Genomic DNA, 21,575 nt, shown 5'->3' with positions numbered 1-21,575 from the left:
TATTTATACCCGAAAACTAGACTCTGTGTATGGGGTTATTTGGCCAGTTAACACCACTCCCACTATTGCAAAACATTAAAAGATTCTACGTTGATTCAAATGTAACAATGCAACAAGGTTCCTGCAACCGTTGGAGACATCCAGACACCCCTAAAATGTCAAATTAATCCTCAGTGTAATCCGGAATCATGATATGGGATAAAAGAACACAACCATGTAAGCGAAAGCTTAACTTATGTAGATTAGAATATAGTCCATGAATATGTTAATGCATTTACTCTTTGTAAGTCATCTGCTAATGGAATATCTGGAGTTCTAAAGGTTGTTTTTGGGCAGAGCATGATAGCGGCATACATAGTGATATAATAGTGTTCAGCGATGATGATGATGATGATGATGATGATGATGTGAATTTTTACCCTGTTCTTCAGAAAAGGTTATGACCTCTAAAGCCCTTCACAGGTCAGGTCCAGTCTGTTTGGAGAGCTGTTTTCTTCCATACAAGCCTCTCTAGGCTTTGAGAGCTTTGGGGGAGTCGGTCCCACCACCTTCACAGACATGGCTGGTGGGAGTGTGGAAGAGGGCCTTGTCAGCATCTATTCCTAGGCTCTGGAACTCTCTTCTAAATGAAGCTAGACCTGTTGTCTTCCTATTGTTCTTCTGTCATCAAGTGAAGACACTTTGGAAAACTGACTTTTTATAAAGGTTTTCAACAGTTGTTCTACTGTGGTTCTTTCTTGACTTTTCAATTATTATGTTTTAATTTGTTTTTAATTCTATTGTTTAATAGTTTTTAATAGTTTTTAATAGTTTAATTCTATTGTTTAATAGTTTATTGTTCTATACTTTAATCACTGTATATACTCATGCACAAGTTGACCTCATGTATAAGTCGAGGGAAGGTTTTAGGGCAAAAATCATGGATTTTAATATGATAAATGGATAAGTCGAGGGTATTTAACTTAGGGGAGAAGAAGAGTTTAACATCGGATTGAGAAGGAAGGAACTGGAGGGAAATGGGGTGTTTGATGGGCAGAGAAGATCCAGATGGACAAGGAAGGAAGGTTTTAACATCAGATTGATACCTAAAGTCTCCTTCCTCTTTATTATTATTATTAACCTTTATTTATAAAGCGCTGTAAATTTACACAGCGCTGTACATACAATCTTTTTAATTAGACGGTTCCCTGCCGTCAGGCTTACAATCTAAAAAAGACACGACACAAAAGGAGAAAGGTCAAGCAGCTTTACCCCTGGGGGTGGCCCAACTCTTAACAAACTAGGCTTCTTTTGCAAAGTCCCTGGGCATCTCCCTCTTCCAGGACTCCTAAGTACCTTCTCTGTCCCTGTTCTGACCGCCTCTCCATGTCCAGCTCTTCCACCTCTCGCCCTTCTCCCCGCATTCTCCTCTCCCTCACCTTTTATCCTCCTCCCCCAGGTCCACATCCCTTCCTCCCAGACCTCCCCTGGGTCCTCTCTTCTCTCCTGTTGCAGTTCTCCCCGATCAACCCTCTCCTCACCCTCCCCTCCCTGACTACACCCCCAACAGCTGGCGCTGGCTCCCTTTGCTGACAGGGCTCCAGCCTTTACCCATGAACTGTCTCTGAACCATCTCTGAAGCCCAGAAGCGTAGGAGGGGGAGGGAGGGGGGAGAGAGGAAGGAAGGAAGGAAGGAAGGAAGGAAGGAAGGAAGGAAGGGTAGACTTCAGTCCCATTTCCCTAATGGTGGCACAACTGTGAACACGTGCCGCCATTAGGGACAATGCAGGCTTGCCATCCACAGATGCTCAAATCCGTGGATACCAAGGTCCCACTGTAATAGCAATAGCTATAACATGTACATTTCTATACCACTTCATAGTGAACTCAGAACTCTCTAGGCGGTTTACAATCTCTACACCAATTGCCCCCAACAAGCTGGGTACTAATTTTACTGACTTACAAAAGGATGGAAGGCTGAGTCAACCTTGGAGCCCTGGGATCAAACTCACAACCTTGTGGCTGCAGTACTGGCATCTGGCATCTGTACGCACGTCTTCTTCTATGACTAGGCCTCAGCCTTGGCTCACTCCCATTGTTAGGTTTCTCTAGTTCTAATCTCGAGCAGCCGAATACCTTTGGAAAAAGTCCAGGGAGTGGGCTAATTTTATTCATTACAAATTTGTTCTTTCTTCCTTCTCACACGCCCTGTCCATAGCAAAACAGAATTATTATAAATCATTGATCTACACCAATGAGAAGTGCCCACAGTGTTTGTTCTCCACCTTCAACTCTTTGCTTAAACCTCCCTCTCCTCCTGTCTCTTCATCATTCTCTCAGAATGATTTCACTAACTATTTCATCTCAAAGATTACCACTATTCGCTCTGAGATAGTCCCTCGTGGTTTTTCTTCTACTATTAATTTTCTATCACTCTCACCTAAATTTTTTTCTGTGTTTCCTCCTGTTTCTTTAGATGAACTCTCTACACTGCTGAACTCTTCCAAACCTGCAACTTGTTCTCTTGATCCAATTCCTACTCATCTTCTAATTTCTATAGCTCCTTCTTTTCTGCCCTCGTTTCTCTATATCTTTAATCTTTCCCTCTCTACGGGTACTTTCCCTATAGTCTTTCAACATGTTTTAGTTTCCCCTATTCTGAAAAAAACTTCTCTTGACCCCTCTTCATTGTCTAGCTATCATCTGATTTCTCTTCTTCCTTTTCATTCTAAGATTTTGGAATGGGTCATTTATTCTCGCTGTCTTGAGTTTCTTGAAGCCAACTCCATTCTCGATTCCTTTCAGTCCGGTTTCCGCCCATGGCATTATACAGAGACGGCTCTCACTAAGATCTCGGATGATGTTTTACAGGCCAAGGCAAATGGCCTTTACTCTCTTCTCATTCTTCTTGAGGAGTCTGCAGCCTTTGACACTGTGGATCACGGTCTTCTAGTTGACATACTTTATAACCTTGGGTTCTCAGACTCTGTTCTTGACTAGTTTAGATCTTATTTGTCAGATAAATCTTTTGCAGTGGTCACGGGTGGTCAGACCTCATCCTCTGTCCCCTTATCTGTTGGAGTTCCTCAGGGCTGTGTTTTGGGTCCCCTTTTGTTTTCTCTCTACACATTGTCCCTAGGAAAACTTATCAGCTCTTTTGGTTTTTCCTACCATCTGTACGCCGATGACACTCAGCTGTATCTTTCCACCTCTGACTTTTCTCTGGGGCTTGAACAGCAAGTTTAATTTTGTCTCATAGCTGTCTCTCAGTGGATGCACTATCGGCATTTGAAGCTCAACATGTCCAAGACGGAGCTTTTTGTCTTTCCACCTAAGCCCTCCCTCCAATACTTCTTTTCTGTTTCTTTTGACAACATCTCTATTCGACTGGTCCAGGAAGCCCGCAGTCTTGGTTTCATTTTTGATTCTTCTCTGTCGTGTATCCCTCAGATCCAGATCTACAGCCAAGGCCTGTAGATTCTTTCTCTACAATATTGGTAAAAATCTGTCCATTTCTTTCGGCCTCTACTGTCAAGACTCTGGTCCATGCTTTGGTTGTCTCATGACATTGTAACCTCCTTCTGGCAGGGCTTCCTCTCTCTCACCTCTGTCCTTTAATTGCTGTCCAGCATTCAACTGCACACATTATTACATCTGCCCACTGGTCCGACCATGTTTCTCCTCTATCACAGTGGGTCCTTGGTATACGCGGGGGATCCGTTCCAGACCCCCCCCCCCGTGTATACCAAAATCCGCGTATGCTCAAGTCCCATTTGTCTCAATGGCGGCACGCATGCACACGCGCCGCCATTGGGACAAAAGTTCCTTCTCCCTCCCCTCCCTCGCTTCCCTCCTCCCTGCCTCCCTCCTTTCCCTTCCCCTTACTTACCTTCACTCTCTCGGCGCAGTGGCTTGGCCTCTGCCACCGCCGCTGCGGGGGTAGCTGGGTGGCAGCGGTGGCGGCGGAGGCCAAGCCTCGGCTTCCTCTCCGCCGCCATGAAAGGGCGCAATGGCAGTGCTGGAGGCCTCTTGGCCCCCAACAGCACCGCCACCGGGCCTTTCCCGCAGTGGCCGGGAGGAGGCAGAGCCACCGCGCCAGAGGCCTTCAAGGCCTCTAGCGCTGGCATCCGGCCTCCATCCATGCCTCCGCCGCCACAGAAGGGCCAGATACCAGTGCTGGAGGCCAAGAGGGCCCCAGCACCGACACCCGTCCCTTCCGCGGCGGCAGTGGTGGCAAGGAGGCCGGGTGACGGTGCTGGAGGCCTTGAAGGCCTCTGGCGCTGCTGCCCTCCGCGCCTCCTCTTCGCAAGGAAAAGCAAAGAGGAGGCGTGGAGGGAAGCAGCGCCAGAGGCCTTCAAGGCCTCCGGCACCGTCACCCAGCCTCCTCCAGGCCTCCTGCTGCCCTCCGCGCCTCCTCTTCCAAAAAAAAGCACTGGTATCCGGCCCTCCAGCACTGGTATCCGGCCCTTCCACCTGGCTACCCCACAGCGGCGGAGGCCAAGCCGCTGTGCCGAGAGAGTGAAGGTAAGTAAAGGGAAGGGAAGGGAGGGAGGCAGGGAGGGAAGGGAGGAGGGAAGCGAGGGAGGGGAGGGAGGAGAAGGAAATTGTCCCCAATGGCGGTGCGCGTGCACGCACGCCGCCATTGGGGACAATTTCCCGATTTGCCATCCGCGGATGCTCAAATCTGCGGATGGCAAATCCGCGTATAAGGAGGGCCGACTGTATTATCCCTTCACTGGCTCCCCTTCTGTATTCAATATAAGCTCCTGCCGTTGACTTTTAAAGCCTTGCATGGGCTGGCCCCTCCTTATTTATCTAACCTTCTTTCTCCTCACCTTCCCACTTGTGCCCTCCGTTCTAGTATTCAAGGACCGATGTCTAGGATTTTCACTGCCCTGTCCAGGATTTGTCCCTTTTCACTTGCTGCCCTTCACTCCTGGAATCTCTTTTTCCCCCATGAACACGGCCCATCACTTCTTTAACCAGTTTCAAAACTGAGTTGAAGACCATCCTGTTCAGAGAAGTATTCCCAGGCATTGTATGACTATTATTTGTTACTTGACATTTTTAATTTGTTGCCTGCTTTACTTTATTGTACCCTTTTCTGTATTTTTATGATTTATTTATATTCATTATGCTGTTATTTCTTAGATTGTACGCCATGGGCAGGTTTATTTTATCTATTTTATTGCTTGTATGTACAGCTCTGTGTAAATCTACAGTGCTATATAAATAAAGCATAATAACAATAACAATAACAATAACAATTTAACCATTGTTCCACCAGGCCTTATTTTTATTTTTAATTTAATTTTTAAATCAAAGGTAATATTATAAAATACTGCCCTTGATCCAAGATAAAACATGGGCTGCATACTATAATATCAGATGACTTGCCAACCATTTTTCATCATGTTCACAGCATGTTCAATAGGATTATATTGTAATAAGCATCCATAGGCCTGTAGCATAATTAAGTGATATGTGTCCTGCATGGAATAGGCAGAAAATCAGCATTAATAACAGTACCTTATCAGCTTTCTCAATTGTAGAGTCTAAAGTATATTCATTTTGGAAAGAGTGGTCTATATTTATCAGTCCTGCTTGAGAAGAATATATTCAACAGAAATAATTATAAGAAAAACAAAATGGTTGCAGGTAATTAAGAGCTTGTCTAAGAAACAAAAATGACAGGTAATTTACCTTTGCATGTTTATTTGACCAAGCGCAGGAAAAGGATAGATTATATGAGCAAAAGTATACCAAATACAGAACTATTTAAACTTCAAGCAAGGTTCTTTGTAAACCAGGTATGTGAACTGTGGTATCATAGAATCATAGAATCAGGAGTTCATGACTTCCATGACAGCCATGGGCCTGTCCCAATTAGTCTCAGGTCCGACACATTGTGCAGGTAACACACTTGATGTGGTCTTCTGTACAGAACAGGAAAGCCCGTTGGCAGAGGTTATCAACACCACTGCCCTGTCATGGACGGACCATTTCCTGGTCAAGGTTGGCCTAAAAGCCACTACTCACACCCCCTCCGAGGTGGAGGATCCATTAAACCAGGGGTAGGCAACCTGCGGCCCGCGGGCCGGATGCGGCCCGGCAAGGCCTTGGGACCGGCCCCCGCCTTGTTCTGCCGCCGATTGCCGCTGGAGCCTTTGGCCTCTCGCGTGAGGGTGTGGGGCCTTTGGCCTTTCAGGAGGAGGCGGGCAAGGGGGGGCAAGCAGCGGGCAAGTGAGGCAACTGTCTATAGAAGCCACTGAAACATGCATTTATATTAACATTATTTTAAAAATCAGCAAATTTTTTAGCGTGCCCTCCATTAAAAAAAAAAAAAGTCCTCCATTTGAAATTTTTGTCCTACATTTGTCCCAGTTTATTTATTTATTTAATTTTTGGGAAAAAAATCATTTAATTATTTTTTTTTTTTGCTTCGGCCCCCCAGTTGTCTGAGGGACAGCAACCCGGCCCCCGGCTCAAAAAGGTTGCCTACCCCTGCATTAAACTGATCCGCCCTCAAAGGCTGATGGAACCCAAAAGGTTCCAGGAAGCCCTAGAGGGTTTTATGGTTGGAAATGACAGTGATTCTATCGATGCCCTGGTTGATACCTGGAATAAAGACCTAACCAGGATTTAGGTATTGGGGGCACTGCGCTCCAGTGGTTCCGTTCCTACCTCTCGGGCAGATTCCAGATGGTGATGCTGGGGGATAGTTGTTCTCGTAAAAGAGAACTGACATCTGGCATCCCTCAGGTCGCCATTCTGTTCCCCATGCTTTTTAACATTTACACAAAGCCGCTGGGAGAGATCATCTGGAGACAAGGGGCACGGTGTTATCAATATGCCGATGACACCCAAATTCACTTCTCTATGTCTCCGACTGCTGTAGTGACTAAGGATGGCATCTAGGGTTGCCATATCCCGCCGGGGGGCGGGACATTCCCGGTTTGGGGCGGGTCCACATGGTCCCGCCCCGGTTTGGCCCCGCCCACGGGATCCCCCCGCGACGGACGCAAGGCAGGGAAAGGAGCCTCGCCTCGGCGAGGCCCTTTTCCGCTGCCTTTCCGCCTCCTCCACCGGCCAGGGAGGCGGCCTGGCAGCAGGAAAGGGTGTCGCCTCGGCGGGGCCCTTTTCCTCTGCCTTGCATCCTCCTCCGCCGGCAAGGGAGGTGGCCAGGGAGGGAAAACGGGTCTCGCTTCAGCGGGGACCCTTTCCCCTGCCTTTCCGCCTCCTCCGCCGGCCAGGGAGGCAGCCAGGGAGGGGGAAAGGGTCTCGCCTCAGTGGGGCCCCTTTCCCCTGCCTTGCAGCCTCCTCCGCCAGCCAGGGAGGTGGCCAGGGAGGGGAAAAGGGTCTCCCCTCAGCGGCGCCCCTTTCCCCTGCCTTGCAGCCTCCTCCGCCGGCCAGGGAGGCGGCCAGGGAGGGGAAAAGGGTATCGCCTCAGCGGGGCCCCTTTCCCCTGCCTTGCAGCCTCCTCTGCCGGCGAGGGAGGAGGCCAGGGAGGGGAAACGGGTCTCGCCTCAGCGTGGCCCCTTTCCCCTGCCTTGCAGCCTCCTCCACCAGCCAGGGAGGGGAAAAGGGTCTCGCCTCAGCGGGGCCCTTTTCCCCTGCCTTGCAGCCTCCTCCGCCGGCCAGGGAGGCGGCCAGGGAAGGGGAAAGTGTCTCGCCTCAGCGGGGCCCTTTCCCCCTGCCTTGCAGCCTCCTCCGCCGGCCAGGGAGGGGAAAAGGGTCTCGCCTCAGAGGGCCCTTTTCCCCTGCTTTGCAGCCTCTTCCGCTGGCCAGGGAGGCGGCCAGGGAGGGGAAAGAGCCTTTCCTCTTCTTTCTCCTCCTCCTCTTCTTCTGCCTCCTCTCCTCCTCCTCTTCTTCCTCTTCTTCTTCATCTTCTTCCTCCTCCTCTTCTTCCTCCTCTTCTTCTTCTTACTCTCCTCCTCCTCTTCTTCTTCCTCCTCTTCTTCTTCTTCCTCCTGTCCTCCTCCTCCTCCTCCCCTTCTTCTTCATCTTCTCCCTCCTCCTCTTCTTCTACACCTCATCCTTCCCCTCTTCCTCCCCTTTTTCTTCCTCTCTACTTCCTCTTCTTCCTCCTTCTCCTTTTCCCCTCTTCCTCCTCCTCTTCTTCCTCCTTTTCTTCTTCTCCTCTTCCTCCTCCTCTGCTTCTTCCACTCTTCCTCCTCTTCTGGTTTTTGGCCAGAAAGGGAAGCACATTTCTGCCATCTGTCTAGGAATAATGCCAAATGTCCTCCATTTTGATCATGCCTAAGAAACATGTATTTATATGAAAATTTTTTTAAAAAACATCATTTTTGCGTGTCCTCCATTTTTAAAAAATGTGTCCTCCATTTGAAAATTTTGTCCTACATTTGTCCTACATTTGTCCCGGTTTGGAGGTCCTGACTTATGGCAACCCTAATGGCATCTCTCTTCTGAATGCCTGCCTTGAGTCTGTAATGGGCTGGATGAGGGGAAACAAACTTAAGCTGAATCCAGAGAAAACAGATGTGCTCGTGATAGGTGCCCCTGGTCTGGGGAAGGAGATTTCCCAACCCATCCTTGACAGGGTCACACTTCCCCTGAAGAATGAAGTTTGCAGTTTGGGAGTGCTCTTGGACTTGTCTCTACAGTTGACATCTCAGGTGGAGACGATAGCCAGGATTGCATGGTGTCAGCTTCGGCTGATACGCCAACTACGTCCCTACCTGGCTCAGGGGGACCTTGAAACAGTAGTACACGCACTGGTAACCTCTCGTTTAGATTTCTGTAATGCGCTCTACATGGAACTACCTTTGTACCAAGTTCAGAAGCTCCAACGGATTCAGAATGCTGCAGCCAGGCTGATCACCAGGACACCAAGATCAGAGCGCATTACACCGGCCAATTAGCTTCTGAGCACAATACAAAGTGTCAGTTATTACCTATAAAGCCCTACATGGCCTGGGCCCGAGTTATTTAAGGGAACACCTCTCTCTACATAATCCGCCTTGCAGTCTCAGAACATCTGGCACAAAAATATTAGAACACCCCAAAACCAGGTTGAAAACTACCTCTTGTAAAACATTTTCTGTGATGGCCCCTAGACTTTGGAACAACATACCGGAAGAGATCCATCTTATACCTTCTTTGGAAGCCTTCAAGAGGGCATTGAAAACGGATCTCTTCCAGCGGGCCTATCCAACAGATCTCCTCTAATCTGATTTTGAATATCTGAATACGATGACTTGATTCTTACGATTGTGACCAATACTGTAACAACTTTTCCCTTTTTATTTCTGATTTAAGTATTTTGTATTGTCCATGTATTTTTTAATGTTTTTATTGATGTAATCCCGCTTCTATCTGAAGGGAGAAGCGGGAGATATAAACAAAATTTAATATATTATTATAGAATCATAGAGTTGGAAGAGACCGCAAGGACCATTCAGTCCACTCCTCTACCATGCAGAAAATCTAAATCAAAACATCCCCAATAGATGGCCATCCATTATTGTATTCCTGCTATATTCAGATGAAAAATCTTAATTGTTTTAAAGATAACCAATTTCTTCATGGGAGATAAGCTGTGTGCAGAATAGTATTCTCTGACAGTTATTTACCTTTTTACTTGTGCAGAATATACATCTACTTTCACTGTAAATGAGAGGTACTGTAGTTCAATAGTATAGTTCATGCTTTGTATAGACAAGGTCCTGGATTCTTCCCCCAGATTCTACAGATGATATGAAAAGCAATTGTAATGTAGTTTTTTATAGTGGGTGTTATGAATCTATAGATAATATTTTTGCACAGGCCTCTGGAAACGAAGCACCTCTTTAAGGAATGCTGCAATGTAAGAGGTCTTCTTCGCAACTGTTTAATGGTTTGGAAAATGACTATGCCTAAGATGAAGAGAGAGGATGATACATAACATTGGGGTGAATCATAGAATCATAGAGTTGGAAGAGACCGCAAGGGCCATCCAGTCCAACCCTTGCCATGCAGGAAATCTAAATCAAAGCATCCCCGATAGATGTTCATCCAGCCTCTGTTTAAAGACCTCCAAAGAAGGAGACTCCACTACACTCCGAGGGAGTTTGTTCCACTGTTGAACAGCCCTTTGTTAGGGCGTGGAAAGACACGCTGTGTCCACCACGACCACCTACAGAGTTGAACCACGTCGACAGGACGCCAGGGAGAAGGAATTTGAAGAGATGTCTGCAAAGGTATTCAGGCCAAGAAGGAAAATATTCTTTCACCACTGCAAACTGCCTTAAGCTCTCGGCTTGAGAAATAATGACAAGAGCACTTCCAGCCTTCACTCTACATGAGGGCTTTAATAAATAAGTTACTTTAATAAATAAATTACTTTGCCAACCAAACAACCATAACAACAAAACAGAGAGGCAGTTACTCTAACACCAACTGTCATAACTGACACACACTCTCTCTCTGAAGGACTGACAGCATCAACATTCCATAATACAAGTGTCAAGTGCCACTGGAACTGTAATAGGTTCCGCTACAGCTCCATCTTGTAGACACATAAATGTCATTTCCTAACACCCTTACTGTCAGGAAGTTCCTCCTAATGTTGAGGTGGAATCTCTTTTCCTGCAGCTGGCATCGATTGCTCCGGGTCCTAGTCTCTGGAGCAGCAGAAAACAAGCTTGCTCCCTCCTCAATATGACATCCCTTCAAATATTTAAACAGGGCTATCATATCACCTCTTAACCTACTCTTCTCCAGGCTAAACATTCCCAGCTCCCTAAGTCGTTCCTCATAGGGCATGGTTTCCAGACCCTTCACCATTTCAGTTGCCCTCCTTTGGAGACGCTCCAGTTTTTCAACATCCTTTTTAAATTGTGGTGCCCAGAACTGGACACAATATTCCATCTGGGGCCTGACCAAAGCACAATAGAGTGGGATTATTACTTCCCTTGACCTAGACACTAAACTTCTATTGATGCATCCTAAAATCACATTGGCCTTGTTAGCTGCCACATTGCACTGTTGACTTATGTTCAATTTGTGGTCTACTTGGACTCCCAGATCCCTTTCACGCATAGTCTCCTTCAGCCAGGTGTCCCCCATCCTGTATCTGTTCATTTCATTTTTCCACCCTAACTGCAGTACCTTACATTTCTCCGTGTTGAAATTCATTTTGTTACACCTGGCCCAGCTTTCCAATCTATCAAGGTAATTTTGAATCTTGATCCTGTCCTCTGGAGTATTAGCTACTTCTAATTTGGTATCATCTGAAAATTTGATAAGTATGCCCCCAATTCTGTCATCCAAGTCATTGATAAAGATGTTGAATAGCACTGGGCCCAGGACAGAGCCCTGTGGGACCCCACTGGTCACTTCTCTCCAGGATGAAAAGGAGCCATTATTGAGCACAATTTGGGTTCAGCCGGTCAACCAGTTACAAATCCATGTAACAGTTACCTTGTCTAGCCCACATTTCACTAGCTTGTTTGCAAGAATGTCATGGGGAACCCTGTCAAAAGCCTTACTGAAATCAAGATATACTATATCCACAGCATTCCCTTCATCTAACAAGCTGGTAATTTTATCAAAGAAAGAGATCAGATTTGTCTGGCATAACTTCTTTCTCTGAAACCCCTGTTGACTTTTTGTTATTATGGCATTGCTTTCTAGATGTTCACAGACACTTTGTTTAATGATCTGCTCTAGAATCTTCCTGGTATTGATGTCAGACTAACTGGACGATAATTGTTGGGATCCTCTTTTTTCCCCTTGTTGAAGATGGGGACAACGTTCGCCTTCCTCCAGTCTTCTGTTCTCCAGGAGTTCTCAAGGATGGTTGCCAATGGCTCCGATATTACATTTGCCAGTTCTTTTAATACCCTTGGATGTAGTTCATCTGGTCCTGGAGATTTATATTCATTTAGATTAACCAGATATTCCTGTACTATCTCTTTACTTTACTTGCCCGATGTTGTTGCAATTCCCACCATTCTTCATAACTGGCTATGCTAGCTAGGCCTGTTGGGAGTTGCTACATGAGGAGGTCCACACAGTTCCCACCCTTAATATAAAAGAGCAAATGATTTAATAATGCTCATTTAATAAATGTAAACCAGAAATTTTTAAAATATACAACCTTTTATATACTTCTTCAAGTCAAAAATGATCATTGCGGAATAGTGGTCTATAAATAAAATTTATTATTATTATTACTATTATTATTATTAGTCCCTTAAGATCTTTTAAACTTCCTCAGTAATGGGACTTGCTTACTTTCATATCTGAAGTTACCTACTGTGCAATAAACCTGATGACTACATCTGTTTAACAATTCTTGTATCATGCTATAACAGGGTGAGAATCATTAACTCCTCCAGATGTTAAACTACAACCTCCACCATCCCTAGCCACCATAGGAGCTGCAGTCCAACGTCTGGTAGTCAGATTGAGTTCCACTCTTGTACTATTTGCTAGATATATTATGTGTTCACTTGATCAGATTAAATATAATTTTATTCATAGACCAGCAGATGTAAAATATCTGTTGCTTTAAACAAAAACACATATATACCTGTAAGTGTGATATAAAATATGGCACATTAAAATAGTACAGAGATGCTCACCAAGCTTACCATAAAATCCATGATAAAATATTAAAATATTGTTTCACCAGTGACCTATGACAACATAACAATGCATGGGAGATTGGGTTGCAGGATTGACCTCCATTAGTTCATGACATCTGCTTAGTAGTAATAACGGAAAAAGCCTCACTGTTAATTATATACAAACAGTTGTATGAGGGGCCAAGGTACCAGGGATATCATACATGTTGCTCCTCCTATCACTCAAGCAAGGACTGTGCTGCTCTGGAGCACTGCTCTTGAACTCAACGGTTATTCAGAGCCCAAAATAAGTTAATGGCGCCACGGTAACACTGCTATTTTGCCTCACTCAATGTAAGAAAGTTTGTGCCTCCTCTGATTGTTATACCATGGCAATCAAGGCTGGATTATTAATGGTGTAATTTGAGCTACTCCTCCAAGGTCCTAAGTAGATACAAGTCTCATACTTCTGCTATTGGGTTGGCACCGCACATGCATACACACAAACGTGAACATACACTGAACGTGTTGTGATGTTAAAGAGGGAAATGCTGCTATGGAGAGCTCATACTTCTGAAGAGTTGGAAGAATTTATTACCATCCTGGGTCCCTTTACCACCTGCAGAGTGAATGAAGAGGCAGGTGGAACATTGGGGGAATAGCTTCTGAGGCTCTGGTCTTAGTCACATTGACTTGGACATGATATTCTTGCAAACCAGGTAATAAAATGCAGACTAGCGTTCTGTCCTGGCCCCAGTGCTATTCAATATCAGTGACCTGGAAAAAAAGAACAGAGGGCATGCATATAAAATTTGCAGATGATACCTTTAGAGAAATTAAGATGAATTTAGAAGACAGTAGCTAAGGGGCCCAAACAGACAGGCCAAAATAAAGCTGCTTTGGGTCACTTTGGAGGTATGCTGTTTAAATGACACATGCATCTTAAGAGGCCAGAAGCTGCCCCAAAGCTGCATTCTAGTCCTTCAGACTGGAGCGTAGCGTTGGCATGGCTTCCAGCCTCTTAGGACTCATGCAGCATTTAAACAGCATACTTCCTAAATGAGTCGAAGCAGCTTTATTTTGGCCTGTCTGTTTGGGCCCAAGGTGACAAATCAAAATAAGGCTAGAGATATATAAATAATGATTAGACTGAATTGAATCGTAGGATTTACAACAAAGGTGTAAAATAAGATTGATAAACAAGAAGGTAGGAAGCATAAGGATGAATGAATAGTGTAGGGGGTAGAGTAGAAATTAGTAAACGGAAGGTTAATATTAAGAGAGGGACAAGTAGGTAGTAGATTGTAAAATATAAACATTGAGAGAGGGAGCGGGAAGAAGAAGGAAGTTGTGAGGAAGGACAGGGAAGTTAGAAGTGTAAGGTGGGAATTGAAGGAGAAGTTTTAGGAAGATGGAAAAAAGACAGAGTAAGTCAAGGGATAGATGGATTAAGAAATAATGATGTGTAATAATGTGTAGGGAATAATAGATGAATGTGGAGGGTATGTATGTATGTTATTATTGATGTCTGTTGTGTAAATTGTATAATTTTTTTTTAAATTGCAGATCACACTAAATTAGGGGGAGTAGCTAATACTCCAGAGGAGAGGATCAAAATTCAAAATGACCTGAATAGATTAGAAAGCAGGGCTAAAACTAACAAAATGAACTTCAACAGAAAAGTAAGGTACTGCAAATGTAAGGTACTGCACTCATATCACATCTCAGCCTTCTCTTCCCCAGGCGAAGGTTTTCAAACCTTCACCATTTTGGTCATCCTCCTCTGGACATACTCCAGCATCTCAATATCCTTTTTTAATTGTGGTGCCCAGAACCAGACACAGTATTCCAGCTGAGGCCTGACCAAAGTAGAATAGAGTGGTACTATTACTTCCCTCGATCTAGATACTATACCTCTATTGATGCAGCCTAGAATTGCATTGACCTTTTTAGTTGCCACATGACACTGGCGACTCATACTCACTTGTGGTCTACTAGGACTCCTAGATCCCTTTCACATATAGTCTTGTTAAGTCAGGTTCCCCCCATCCTATATCTATGCATTTTATTTTTTCTGCCTAAGTGGAGCACCTTATACTTCTTGCTGCTGAAATTCATTTTGTTAGTTTTGACCTAACTTTCTAATCTATGAAGGTCATTTTGAATTTTGATCCTGTCCCCTGGGGTATTAGTTATCCATTCTATTTTAGTGTGATCTGCAAATTTGTAAAGCATGCCCTCTATTTTATCATCCAATAAATTTATAAAGATGTTGAATAGCACTGGGCCCAGGACAGAACCTTGTGGGACCCGACTAGTTACTTCTCTCCAAGATGAAGAGGAGTCATTGTTGAGCACCCTTTGGGTTCAGCCAATCAACCAATTACAAATCCACCTAACAATAGCATTTTCTAGCCCACATTTTACTAGCTTTTTTGCAAGAATATCATGCTAGATCTTATCAAAGGCCTTACTGAAACCTAGATATGCCACATCCACAGTATTCCCTTCATCTACCAAGCTAGTAATATTATTTTTTAAAAATCAGATTAGTCTGATATGACTTGTTTTTGAGAAACCCATGTTGACTTTGTGTGAGTATGGCATTCCTTTCTCAGTGATTACATACTGGTTGTTTAATAATATTCTCTAGAATCTTTCCTGCTATTGATGTCAGGCTGTCTGGGCAGTAATTGTTTGGGTCCTCTTTCCCACCCTTTTAAAGATGGGGCAAGATTTGCCTTTCTTCAGTCTGCTGGGACTTCTCCTGTTCTCCAGGAATTCTGAAAGATTATTGCCAGTTCTTTTAATACCCTTGGATGTACAGTAGTTCATCTGGTCCTGGAAACTTATATTCATTCCTGTACTATCTCTTTACTTATTCGGTGCTGTGTTTCCCCTGTTGTGCCCTCTGCTCCATTTTCCTCAAGTTGAGCACCCTTTTTCTTTTGTGAGAAGACTGAAGGAAAAAAAAGAAGAAGAAGAAAGACCATTTTTTATATAACAATGGTCCAAAACATACTGCAGAAATAATCCAGTTTGAGACCACTTTAACTGCTCTGGCTCAATGCTAGGGAATTCTGGGAACTGTAGTTTTGCAAGACATTTAGCCTTCTAAGTCAGAGAACTCTGGTGCCACAATAAATTACAATTCCCAGGATTCCCTAGGACTGAGCCAGGGCAGTTAAAGCGATCTCAAACTGGATTATTTCTGCAGTGTGTTTTGGATCAATGTCAATGTCTTCTGATTCAGGGATGGTCTTATGTGGAAATCAATGGTACTAATGGTTAGTTAGTATGACAAAACAGAGGAAGAATACTTCAGGGGGTAAACCATTCAAATTAAGTGGAATTATTATTTAATTTATTTAATTTATATGCTACCATTCTCCCAGGGTTAGAAATCTTATTTAAAATTATTTTTATCACATATTGAAATCCTGCTTAAACAGAAAATTCTGTGCGGGTGAAAGAAAAACAGGAAGGGGACCAGCCTAGCCTCATGTGGAAGGGAGTTCCAGATAAGTTCCAGAGAAGGCTCTTTCTTATATCCCTAACAAGTGAGCCTGTGATGGTGGCAGGATAGATAAAAAAAACCTTCCCCTGTAGATCTAAGGACTTTTGCAGGTTCCTGTGGGGAGTTACTTTCTTTTAAATAGTCTGGACCTAAGCCTTTGTTGTTGTTGTTGTTGTTGTGTGCCTCCAATATCATAGGGTTTGAGTCCCAGCTCTGAGTTCCAATTTTTATAAATAAATAATAGATTTATTATAATATATTTTATTATAATATAATAATAATAATGATAATAAGTTTTATTTTTATCTCGCCTTTCCCATAGGATTGAGGCGGGTTACAACAGTAAAATACACAAAATACATAATTAGATACAAAATAAAATTACATAAGACCTTAACCCTTCCTTAAAACTAAACTACATAATTATAACAACAACATTCTAAAATACAGTTAAAATCACTTAAAATAGACATAATTGGTGGTGAGACATCTTGGGGCAGTCATTTGCAATTTATATCAGTGGAGCTGGGATGAACCGTCAGGGAAGGCCTGTTGGAAGAGATACGTCTTGACAGCCTTTTAAAAGCCTTTTTAAGGCTCACTTGTTAGGGATATAAGAAAGAGCCTTCTCAGGAACTTATCTGGAACTCCCTTCCACCTTTTTAAAGCTGTCATGATTGGTGATGTGTTGGATCTCTTCTGGCAGGCCATTCCATAATTTAGGAGCGGCAGATGAAAAGGTCCTCTGGGTAACTGCAGACAGCCTGCAGTAGGTTTTTCCCAGAGGACCTGAGTGTGCGGGGCGGATTGTATGGAAGGAGGCGCTCCTGCAAGTAAGCAGGATAATAATAATATAATAATTTTATTATAATATAATGTAACATAATATATAATACAATATAACTATTATTATTATTATTATTATTATTATTATTATTATTATTATTTCTTGCCATTTTTCTTCAGAGGAGGTTCGCCATTGCATCCTCTGAGGTGGAGAGAATGTGACTTGCCCAACAGGATCAGACCCTGATCTCCAGAGTCACAGTTCAAACTCAAACCATGGGTTTGACTTATAGGGCTTTATAAATCAGGACCAGCACTTTGAACTGTACCAGAAATGAACCATTAGCTAGTGAAGCTGTTTTAACAAGGGAATTATATATGCTCCTATAACTGGCCCCTGTCACCATTCAGGCCACAATATTCTGGACCAGCTAAAGTTTCCAGACAGTTTCCAAAGGCAGCCCCAAGTAAAGTCAGTTACAGTAGTCCAAATCTCTACATATGTTTACTTAGACATGGGAGCCGTTGAATATGATGGAATTTACTCTGAATGTGCATGGAATCACAGCCTGAGACTAAAAGGAAATCTGTATTTTTCATACCCTCGGTGCAGAGTAATCTGTTCCAATGTAGAGCAAAACACATATTAAGATTTTTTAATAAACCAAACCAATAATACAGAGATGTCCTACTTCCTGTGTGAATCATCACAAATGGTCAGGGTGACCAGATGTCTTCCTTTTCCGGGACATGTCGTCCATTTCAGCCTTCTTCTGTCCAAGAGGAAATCCAAAATGTCCTCCATTTTGAGCCTATGAAGCATGAATGACATTGGCAGCACAAAAGGGAGGACCTTAAAAAAAATGCAGCACATTACAAAAGGAAAGCTGCAAATACTAATATAAATCTAAATTTATGCTTCTTAGCCATGGGATTCTGGGAATGGTAGCCACTATGGTAGGTCCTCCCTTTTGTGGTGCCTGTGTCATTCGTTTCTCCTCCTGGACAGAAGAAGGCTGAAATGGAGGAATTCTTTGGCTGGGAATTCTGGGAATGGTAGCCCTCTGGTGCCACAACAAAATACCATTCCCAGAATTCCATCGCACCATGGAGCCCTGGCAGTGAAAGCGGCATCAAATACGGATTATTTCTCCAATGTGGATGTAGAAAATGCTTATTAAAACAGAAATAAATTGGCCTGTCCTTAAAACATGGGCCAGTTAGTTCTTCCTCTTCGATATCAGAGCCTTCTTTGTCCATCTGAGTAAAGGTTTCGAAATTCTTAAAATAAATTGACAGTGTATCCTTATTAATAGTTTCAATATATATATTTGGCTAGACTTGTTGGCTGAGTAGCCTGGGTTAAGAAAACACTCTCTGCCTGCATCTACACTAGAGAAATAACCCGGTTTGGCACTGCTTTAAGCATCTTGGCTCAAGGCTATGGAATTCTGGGAGTTGGAGTTTGTTCTGGGGCCCACAACAAACTCCAACTCCCAGAATTCCATAGCCTTGAGCCAGAAAGAGTTAAAGCAGCTCCAAAAACGGGTTATTTCTCCAGTGTGGATGCAGCCTCGCTTTTGTGGCGCATGAGAATTAGCAATCACTTAACAGAATGGAGGCCAAAAGAGCGCATTTGTAAACGTTTTTAAAACTCTTCCCAGGTCTCCTCGCTAGCTAAGCAAGGAGAGAGAAAGAAAAGCTCGAATAACACACAAATGGGACGCTTTTCGCTCCAAAACAGACATATAATAATCGTCCTGTTTGAGCCCGCTTTAACTGCCTTGAGGCTCAACGTTAGGGAATGCTGGGAAGTGTAGTTTAATGAGACATTAGTGAGCCTCCTCTGTCAGAAACAGAGCTCTGGCACCACAACCAGGGTCTGATTCCTCGCTTTTCTTAAAGAAAGAAAGGAACTGGGTGGGGTCCAAAACACACACTAAATCCAGTTTGAGACCGCTTTTAACTGCGCTTGCCTCAGTGCTAGGGAATCCTGGGAATTGTAGTTTATTGTGGCACTCCCTCCCTCTCTCTGACAGAGAAGGCTCAATAATGTCTCAAAAACTACACTTCCCAGCATTCCCTAGTATTGAGCCCAGCAGGGCAGTTTAAAATCGGTCTCAAACCGGATTAGTGTGTGTGTGTTTTGGTTTTGGACCCCCCTCGTCCCTTTCTTTTTTGTAAAGGAATAGCGCCCAGTGTGTGGCTAGAATGGCTGCAAGGTGGAAAGAGAGGAAAAGAAGTGGTTGTGATTGTTTTCATTCTTTTTTTTGCCCTCATATTTGGTCATAATAAGGGTATTTAGGTGGGTTTTCCAACCAAATGAAACCCCAAACACGAAGAAAAAAGTGTCATGGCTGAGGGGAAAAGAGGAAAAAGAAAAACCACCCATAGCGCAAAGGAAGCGCGCAATCCTCCATTTTGGTTGAGGGAAGGTTGGCTGTCGTTGTTTTTGCACTTTTTTTTGAGTCCATATTTGCCACTTTTTTGGGGGGGCATTGCCCATGGCTATCCTCCCTTGAGGCGAACTGTTGTGAAGAAAGGCTCCCTTCAGAGCCCCATCTTGGTCTTGAAGGGGGTCCCTCAAGCTTAACCACCACAGGCAGCAAGCTTCAGACAAAATGGAGGACGTCACCACAACCATCACAGCCAACAACCACCACCACCACCACCACCATTCACCAACCACCAAAACCAGATCCTGAGGCAGCTTTCCCCTCCTTTGTGGAAAATAAATAAATAAATATTTATTTATTTATTTATTTAAAATATGACACTGGAAACAGCCTTGAGGGGAAAAGAACTGGAGAGTCTTCTCCATTTTTAAAATAAATAAATAAATAAAATATTTAAATGTTCCCATTATTTTGCCCCTCATGGAAAGGGTTCCATGTAACGAATAAAATATTGATTTATTTGTTTGTTTATTTATTTAAAATAAGACTGGAAACACCCCTTGAGGGGAAAAATGGAGGGTCTTCTTAATTTTTTTTTTAAAATAAAATATTTGAATTTTTGTTATTTTGCCCCTCATGGAAAGGGTTCCCCATGTTCTCAGCCTCGCTAAACACACACACACACACACACACAAAACAACAACAAAAAGACATGGGTTCAGTGGTCCAAATTTGTAGGGCTACTTCACTGTCAACGACCCTTTTATTCGCTATTGCCGTTAAGAAGGGGCGTTGGAGGAAGGATTTAATGGGTGAAATTTAAGACCAACCGCCAGTGATGACCATTTTAATTGTTATTTTAATTTTTATTGTTTATATTATGTAGTCTGTTTTTATTGTATTTTATTATTATGTATGAATTTGTGTTTATGTATTTTGGTTGTAACCCGCCTCGATCCTGAGTGAGAGGCGGGATATAAATATTATTATTATTATTTGGACTTTTTTAGTGTATATGTAATTTTGTGTATTTTATTTATGTATTTTTGGTTGTAACCCGCCTCAATCCTGAGGGAGAGGCGGAATAATAATAATAATTATTATTATGCCAAGAGGCAGAGGCACTTCTTCCGCCGACGGCGGTGGCGACTGTGGAGGCCAATGCCATTCGGGTTTTTTCTTTAAACCTGAGGCAAAACCAAAGAAAGGGGCGGGGCCGTAGGCGGGACTAAGAGACCCCTATTGACGCACCCCTAACCCAATCACGTTAACGCCGCGGCTGACGGGCGCAACGGCGCTCCAATGGCTTTAAAGCCCTCCCTTTGGGCTAGCCAATGGGGGCGTCCTTTTCCCGCCCTCAGCTCGCACGGTCCCGCCTCCTCCTCCTCCTCGCCAGCAGCGCTTTAACCCGGGACTGGACCGAGTTAGAGTTGAGCAGGAAGAGGCAAGGGAAGGAACCGCGTTTGAGGCAACGCAGGGGCGGGAGGCCACCGTTCCTCAATTGCCCCCAAAAACGGTGAGGCGGGACCCGGTTAGGCGCGGTGGGGCCGGGGAGCGCTGCCTCGGAGCCTCCGGGGCTAAATGCCCCGCTTTTCTCTCCTCGAAGGCGACGGAGGAGGACCCCCTTCGACGGCGGTGTCTGCGAGGGGCGTCCATTTTGTTCGTCTTATCTCACGTTTTGACCCCTCGGGCTTTCCTTCCTCCTCCGTTGATCCTCCTTTTCCTCCCCTCTTTCTATATTCCTGCCCTTCCCCTCCAGTATTGTTTGCCTGGGTCTCCTTAATAATGGCGGACGGCGGGAGGCGGCGGTGGCAGTGCTGCTGGCCGACTGCAGGGGGCCAGAGCCGGCTCCGGGGGCAGTTGGTGGAGGGCCAGGGTTAGCGCTTAAGAAACGGAGGAGAGAGAGAGAGCGGGGGGGGCTTGGTAGGGATATATATATGTCTCTATATGTCTATGTTATAAAGTCCCGGGGTAATCCCTCCCCCCAAGCCTAAAGGGCCTCCTCCAGCCCCAGGCGCCTCATGGCCGTGGTTGTTGCCTGCCCCTGGACCCCTTTTTCCAGAGGGGCACTTCTGGGGTAATAAAACCGGGGAAAGGGGTCGCTAGGGGGCAAAATAGAGGCGCCCAGGGAGGAAGGGCGTCTCCTGTGCTATTGGGGGGGGTAGATAAAGAGGCGCCCCCATTGGTCTTAATGCCCCTCTTAACCTTCTCCCCCCCATACCACCATCTCCTTCCCCACAAAAAGGGAGGTAGATAAGGTGCCCCTATTAGTCTTAATGCCCCTCCAACGCCAGCATCTCCCCCCCGACACAAAAAGGGGGGAGATAA

The 21,575-nt window shown here is 44.5% G+C and overlaps 1 protein-coding gene across 7 annotated transcripts in view; it reads left to right on the top strand.

Moving 5' to 3' along the window:
- The first annotated feature begins 20,637 nt into the window (after positions 1-20,637).
- ZMYM2 (zinc finger MYM-type containing 2) overlaps positions 20,638-21,575 on the top strand; it is a 130,713-nt gene continuing 129,775 nt past the window's right edge. For all 7 annotated transcript variants that reach the window (XM_089512651.1, XM_089512650.1, XM_089512646.1 and 4 more), the window contains exon 1: positions 20,638-20,763. The gene's annotated coding sequence lies outside the window, so the exon portion shown is untranslated. The remainder of the gene's footprint in view (positions 20,764-21,575) is intronic.

This window comes from Sceloporus occidentalis, unplaced genomic scaffold (assembly GCF_023333645.1).
Source record: "Sceloporus occidentalis isolate IW3139 unplaced genomic scaffold, rSceOcc1.0.p SCAF_2, whole genome shotgun sequence".
Classification (NCBI taxonomy): Eukaryota; Metazoa; Chordata; class Lepidosauria; order Squamata; family Phrynosomatidae; genus Sceloporus; species Sceloporus occidentalis.
Note: the sequence above shows the minus strand (reverse complement) of the source record. Positions and strands in the feature narration are given on the sequence as shown.